We start from the raw sequence: 7,995 nt of genomic DNA, 5'->3' as shown, positions 1-7,995 counted from the left end.
CATGCATGGCAAAACATAGCCGACAGAGTCAATGCGTGAGTGTTAATTTAAACATTGATCGAGGGATTTCCACCCATTTAACACGTTATTTTATCATATGTTATTTTATTTGTTATTTTATACATTTTATTTTGTGATGTGATGTGAGCGCAGGTGCAACCCAACAGGCCCCAAACGTGCCTGGCAGCAAGTAAAAATGAAATATAAAAATATAGTCCAAACAGGTAAGGTGTAATTGTATTATGAGCCATAGTGCTTGGTCTGTTTGTCCCATGTAAATCAATTGCAGTTAGAGGCTACATTAATTTTCTTTCTGTAAGCACTTATTGAAATTATCTGAGCACATTACAAGTACATATTTGCTTACTCTGTATGCTCAAATGTGGCCCGTTATAGCCAACAGAAAAAAAGCGGAGGCCCGAAAAACAGGTGGGGGTCCTCCACCACCACCACTCACAGAGGCTGAGCAGTTGGCCCTCAGCCAAAACAGTGGGCGCCCTGTGGCTGAAGGCATCTCTGCGGGGACATCCTCTGAGTCAATAACCCAGCAAGACACAAGTGCCTACATAAGGGGTAAATTCAAAATAATACATGATGTGCATACATCCTTTCTTCACAGTCACCTTTGCAGTGCGACACATTCATTTGATAAACTCATTACCATAATGGATTATTTTGTAGTGAAGTTATTTTCCTACTGATTTTGCCTTCCCTCAGCCTTGGTTGTCTTTGAGAGCATAATGACAATGAAGTGTAAGGTGCTTGGTATGTTTGTTAATTGCCATTTGGTCCCTTGTAAGTTATAAGTGACCTGTATAAACCTCATATTCTATCAGTTGATGGTGATGGTGTACTGCATCTGGTGCAGCCTCCTGTTGAGCCAGACCAACATGCAGTTGTGAGTAATACTCCACAGATTATATGAGTTTACAGTAGAACAGCAATGTTGTCTATTTCTTTACTACAGGAAAATAATGAAGAAACATTGACAGCTGTTACAGAGGAGGAAGCAACAGAGACACTTTATGAGGTTTACATCTTTTAATACTTTGTGTACAGGAAATACAGGCGACCAATAAAGCCAGTTGAACAAAAAATCTGTTTATTCTTCTTTCAACATGTTGAGGTGATGGGTCAAAAGAAATGATTGTGACATATGGTGTCTCTGACTGCTCTTCCATCTTGTATGTCCGTGGGAGGGTCAGGATGTTCATGGTTTGGATCACTGCTGATGTTTGGTTCAGAAGGACAGTGTTCTCCTCTAATTGTGGCAATGTTGTGAAGAATCACACATGCCACAATAATGTCACATGCCCTTTCTGGGGTGACCCTGAGTCTTTGCAGGCACTGGAACCGGGCCTTAAGCATTCCGATAGTCATTTCAATTCTGGCTCTTGTCCTGCAATTAGCCAGATTATATCGCTGCTGTGGGCCCGGTTCAGGGTCAGGGTAAGGGGTAAGCAAATAGGGTAAACATGGATACCCCCTATCACCAAGCAAGTAGCCAGTGAACTCTCCTAAGACAGAAGGGTACACTTCAGTTCAAATGTCCCTGAAGCAATTGGTCTTTATATATTTTAAAGTATTCTCAACTCACCATGTCCAAATTTTGTGCTCAGTGTACATTCACGGAATATTTGTGAGTCATGGACAGAGCCTGGCCACTTGGCTTCCACATTTGTGATAATGTTGGCAGCATCACATATGATCTTCACAGTGCAGAGAACACAAATTAGCATCCATTACTATAATGAAATAATTTGTTAGTTTGACATGCTACAGGGAACTATGTACCTGTACATTAATGCTGTGGAAAGACTTCCTGTTCACATAGTCTCCTTCATTTACTGAAGGAGCAATGATTGGAATGTGAGTGCCATCTGTACAGCCAATCACGCCTGGGAACCCTGAAAATAAATGTGCAATTTAAGTAGTAGTCCAAGTATCACCACATCATACATTAAGTTTTGGTCATCCTGATACCTGCAATTTTGTGGCATCCCTCTTTGATAAATCTTGTGGGTCTGTGACCGGGGAACACCACAAACGAGTACAGGAGACGTTTCAGTGCAACTGTAACATTCCTGACTGCCCGACAGACGGTAGCCTTGGAAACGTGCTCAGCGTCACCAATATTATACAGAAAGCTCCCGTTTGCAAGAAACCGAAGTGCAATACAAATAATATGCAATGAACTGAGAGCATGTCCGCGATGTGTCACATGCGTAATATATGGCCTGAGGATGTTATCCAAATAAATTATAGATTGTGCTGAGAAACGGTAACGTTCGCACAGAAAATCATCAGGAAATGATAAAATGTCCAAACGCGCTCTGATCACTCTCTCCCGGCGGAGAGCTCTGCGGAGAATTTGGGCTTCACGATCTACTGGCTCTTCAAGGAAGTGGCACGCCATGTCCGACACTTCCTACTGTCAGGTTTCCGACAAAGGGGCGGAGACAGTCAGGGTTAGTTGTAGTAAACCTGCTAGGGGGCAGGTTAGCTTCACGGAGTGTGTCGTCATAGTGACTCACTCAGGCTGCAACTGAACTCGCTTTGTGAAACCGAAAACCCAGAGTTTTCGTTAACTCAGGGTATACTTACTCAGTTTTTCCACTAAACCGGCTTCCTGAAACAGGGCCCAGAACAGAGTTTGAATGAAAACAACGGAATTGGAATGTACAGAATAGAGTTTGAATGAAAACAACGGAATTAGAATGTACAGAACAGAGTTTGAATGAAAACAACGGAATTAGAATGTACAGAACAGACTTTGAATGAAAACAACGGAATTAGAATGTACAGAACAGAGTTTGAATGAAAAACGGAAGTAGAATGTACAGAACAGAGTTTGAATAAAAACAATGGAATTTGAATCAAAACAACAGAATTGAAATGTACAGAACAGAGTTTGAAAGAAAAAAAACGGAATTAAAATGTACAGAACAGAGTTTGAATGAAAACAATGGAATTAGAATAAAAAAAACTGAATTGAAATGTACAGAACAGAGTTTGAATGAAAACAGAATTAGAATGAAAACAATGGAATATTGAAACAAACAGAATTAGAATGAAAACAACGGAATTAGAATGTACAGAACAGAGTTTGAATGAAAACAACGGAATTAGAATGTACAGAACAGAGTTTGAATGAAAACAACGGAATTAGAATAAAAAAAACTGAATTGAAATGTACAGAACAGACTTTGAATGAAAACAACGGAATTAGAATGTACAGAACAGACTTTGAATGAAAACAAAAGAATTAGAATGTACAGAACAGAGTTTGAATGAAAACAACGGAAGTAGAATGTACAGAACAGAGTTTGAATGATATCAAAGGAATTAGAATGTACAGAACAGAGTTTGAATTAAAACAACGGAATTAGAATGTACAGAACAGAGTTTGAATGAACACAACGGAATTAGAATGTAAAGAACAGAGTTTGAATGAAAACAACGGAATTAGAATGTACAGAACAGAGTTTGAATGAAAACAACGGAATTAGAATGTAGAGAACAGAATTTGAAAGAAAACAATGGAATTTGAATCAAAACAACAGAATTTAAATGTATAGAACAGAGTTTGAATGAAAAAAAAAGGAATTTGAATGAGAACAAGAGAATTAGAATGTACAGAAAAGAGTTTGAATGAAAACAACGGAATTAGAATGTATTAATAGTCGATTGATTTCATTCTAATTCTGTTGTTTTCATTCAAATTCCATTGTTTTGATTCAAATTCAGTTCAATGGAAAAACAATGGAATTTGAATCAAAACAACAGAATTGAAATGTACAGAACAGAGTTTGAATGAAAAAAACGGAATTAGAATGAACAGAACAGAGTTTGAATGAAAACAACGGATTTAGAATGTACAGAACAGAGTTTGAATGAAAACAACGGAATTAGAATGTACAGAACAGAGTTTGAATGAAAACAACAGAATTAGAATGTACAGAACAGACTTTGAATGAAAACAACGGAATTAAAATGTACAGAACAGAGTTTGAATGAAAACAACGGAATTAGAATGTACAGAACAGAGTTTGAATGAAAACAACGGAATTAGAATGTACAAAACAGAGTTTGAATTAAAAAAACAACGGAATTAGAATGAAAACAACGGAATTAGAATGAAAACATCGGAATTTGAATGAAAACAACAGAATTAGAATGAAAACAATGGAATATTAAAACAAACAGAATTTGAATGAAAACAACGGAATTAGAATGTACAGAACAGAGTTTGAATGAAAACAACAGAATTAGAATGTAGAGAACAGAGTTTGAATGAAAACAACGGAATTAGAATGTACAGAACAGAGTTTGAATGAAAACAACGGAATTAAAATGTACAGAACAGAGTTTGAATGAAAAACGGAAGTAGAATGTACAGAACAGAGTTTGAATGAAAACAATGGAATTAGAATAAAAAAAACAGAATTGAAATGTACAGAACAGAGTTTGAATGAAAACAACGGAATTGGAATGTACAGAATAGAGTTTGAATGAAAACAACGGAATTAGAATGTACAGAACAGAGTTTGAATGAAAACAACGGAATTAGAATGTACAGAACAGACTTTGAATGAAAACAACGGAATTAGAATGTACAGAACAGAGTTTGAATGAAAAACGGAAGTAGAATGTACAGAACAGAGTTTGAATAAAAACAATGGAATTTGAATCAAAACAACAGAATTGAAATGTACAGAACAGAGTTTGAAAGAAAAAAAACGGAATTAAAATGTACAGAACAGAGTTTGAATGAAAACAATGGGATTAGAATAAAAAAAACTGAATTGAAATGTACAGAACAGAGTTTGAATGAAAACAGAATTAGAATGAAAACAATGGAATATTGAAACAAACAGAATTAGAATGAAAACAACGGAATTAGAATGTACAGAACAGAGTTTGAATGAAAACAACGGAATTAGAATGTACAGAACAGAGTTTGAATGAAAACAACGGAATTAGAATAAAAAAAACTGAATTGAAATGTACAGAACAGACTTTGAATGAAAACAACGGAATTAGAATGTACAGAACAGACTTTGAATGAAAACAAAAGAATTAGAATGTACAGAACAGAGTTTGAATGAAAACAACGGAAGTAGAATGTACAGAACAGAATTTGAATGAAAACAACAGAATTAGAAAGTACAGAACAGAGTTTGAATGAAAACAACAGAATTAGAATGTACAGAACAGAGTTTGAATGATATCAAAGGAATTAGAATGTACAGAACAGAGTTTGTATGAAAACAACGGAATTAGAATGTAGATGTCATGTTTCGGCTGTGTGGCAGGCAGGAGAGGACCCAAACGCAAACTCACAGAGACAAAAGGTAAACTCAAAAAACACAGCTTTATTGCTGGCGTGGAGTGGGACACGAAAAACAATACAAAATAAACTAAACTGGAAAAACTAAAGCACAAGGAGCCACAGGGAAAAATCACACAGCTATGATGGAGACTACGACACTGACAAAGAGAAACACAAGGCTTAAATACACAGAGGGATAACGAGGGAATGAGACACAGAAGGGGAGCACAGCTGGGAGTAATCAGGCTGGACGAGACAGAGACGCAAAACTAGAAACACTCACATGAGGCATGGACCTACAAAGTAAAACAGGAAACACACTGACTGAATTCTAAACATGCAAACTTAACAGCAACAGGGGAGACATAACATGGAACACAGGGAAGCCATATGACAAAGCCAAAGAGCAAAACCTAAGATAACCATAACTGAGATCTAGGGAAACACGAAACAGTACCACAAAGGACTCAAAACATAAACCATGATATAAAAGCACAGGATCTCTTCCAAAAATAGGAAACATAATGAGACGCAGACATGATAACCGGAACTTAACAACGTAAGACACAGACATGAACCACATGAAGAGCAGGGGAGACTTAACATGGGTTGGAAACACAAGGGGGAACTAATAAGCAAATGAACATAGTAGGCCTAATGAGCTTAACATACTATACACATTAAGATGAACTAAAACTCAAAACACTGGGTCCTAAGACCCAGGACCGTGACAGTAGAGAACAGAATTTGAAAGAAAACAATGGAATTTGAATCAAAACAACAGAATTGAAATGTACAGAACAGAGTTTGAATGAAAAAAAAGAATTAGAATGTACAGAACAGACTTTGAATGAAAACAACGGAATTAGAATGTACAGAACAGAGTTTGAATGAAAAACGGAAGTAGAATGTACAGAACAGAGTTTGAATAAAAACAATGGAATTTGAATCAAAACAACAGAATTGAAATGTACAGAACAGAGTTTGAATGAAAACAACGGAATTAGAATATACAGAACAGAGTTTGAATGAAAACAACGGAAGTAGAATGTACACAACAGACTTTGAATGAAAACAACGGAATTAGAATGTACAGAACAGAGTTTGAATGAAAAACGGAAGTAGAATGTACAGAACAGAGTTTGAATAAAAACAATGGAATTTGAATCAAAACAACAGAATTGAAATGTACAGAACAGAGTTTGAATGAAAACAACGGAATTAGAATATACAGAACAGAGTTTGAATGAAAACAACGGAAGTAGAATGTACACAACAGACTTTGAATGAAAACAACGGAATTAGAATGTACAGAACAGAGTTTGAATGAAAAACGGAAGTAGAATGTACAGAACAGAGTTTGAATAAAAACAATGGAATTTGAATCAAAACAACAGAATTGAAATGTACAGAACAGAGTTTGAATGAAAACAACGGAATTAGAATGTACAGAACAGAGTTTGAATGAAAACAAGGGATTTAGAATATACAGAACAGAGTTTGAATGAAAACAACGGAAGTAGAATGTACACAACAGACTTTGAATGAAAACAACGGAATTAGAATGTACAGAACAGAGTTTGAATAAAAAAACAACGGAATTAGAATGAAAACAACTGAATTAGAATGTACAGAACAGAGTTTGAATGAAAACAACGGAATTAGAATGAAAACAACGGAATTAGAATGTACAGAACAGACTTTGAATGAAAACAACGGAATTAGAATGTACAGAACAGAGTTTGAATGAAAAGAACGGAATTAGAATGTACAGAACAGAGTTTGAATAAAAAAACAACGGAATTAGAATGTAGAGAACAGAATTTGAATCAAAACAATGGAATTTGAATCAAAACCACAGAATTAAAATGTACAGAACAGAGTTTGAATGAAAACAACGGAATTAGAATGTACAGAACAGAGTTTGAATGAAAACAAGGGAATTAGAATGTACAGAACATGTCATGATTCGTTGTGTGGCAGGCAGGAGAAGGACCCAAGATGCAGACTCACAGACACGGGGATAAACTTAACGATCACAGTTTTAATGCTGGCTTAAAGGTGAAACACAAAACAGTACTGAACTAAACTGGAAAAACTAAACATGAGATGTGCCAGGAACCACGGGGAGAGTAACACACAACATGAGGGAGAACGCGACGCCGAACAGAGGAAGACGCAGACAGAAATACACAGAGGGTTAACGAGGAAAGTGGGAACACACGGGGAACACAGCTGACACAGATAACCATAACGAGACAGGGCGGGGTGAACATAACACTGACGGGAGACGGGCAGAGTCAAACAGGAAGTACACAGAGGTTCAGACAGGAGGAGAGAGCACGGGGAGAACACAGACATAACAGGCTGGGGAAAACATGGAATAAAACACGAAAGGGGACAAGGGCTCATGAATAGAGGGGCACACAGGGGGTGAGAGTCACAAAGGGAAAGCACACAGGGAACAACATAACAGGGCAACTCAGGAAACAGAACCTAAACAGGGAACTGAATACAAAAATACAAGAGAACTAAGAATACTGGGCCAACATGGCCCAGGACCATGACAGAACAGACTTTGAATGAAAACAAGGTGTTACGACTGTGACCGTAATTGTGTGTGAATTTGAGTGTCCAGGTGCTCCTCCGGGATTGGTGCATCT

At 36.9% G+C, this 7,995-nt stretch overlaps 1 long non-coding RNA gene across 1 annotated transcript; it reads right to left on the bottom strand.

Moving 5' to 3' along the window:
- Positions 1 to 1,081: 1,081 nt before the first annotated feature.
- Positions 1,082 to 2,496, bottom strand: LOC147316580 (uncharacterized). The gene is made up of 2 exons (XR_015124336.1): positions 1,795 to 2,496; positions 1,082 to 1,709 (listed from the first exon to the last, which is right to left on the bottom strand). It is a non-coding gene; the product is annotated as an uncharacterized LOC147316580 (long non-coding RNA).
- Positions 2,497 to 7,995: the final 5,499 nt, after the last annotated feature.

This window comes from Aulonocara sp. 'chitande type north' Nkhata Bay, linkage group LG13 (genome assembly GCF_057382095.1).
Source record: "Aulonocara sp. 'chitande type north' Nkhata Bay isolate Kocher_YH1m ecotype deep benthic linkage group LG13, A_spYH_male_GT1.1, whole genome shotgun sequence".
NCBI lineage: Eukaryota > Metazoa > Chordata > Actinopteri > Cichliformes > Cichlidae > Aulonocara > Aulonocara sp. 'chitande type north' Nkhata Bay.
The sequence above is the reverse complement of the archived record's forward strand: the minus strand, read 5'-3'. Positions and strand labels throughout refer to the sequence as shown.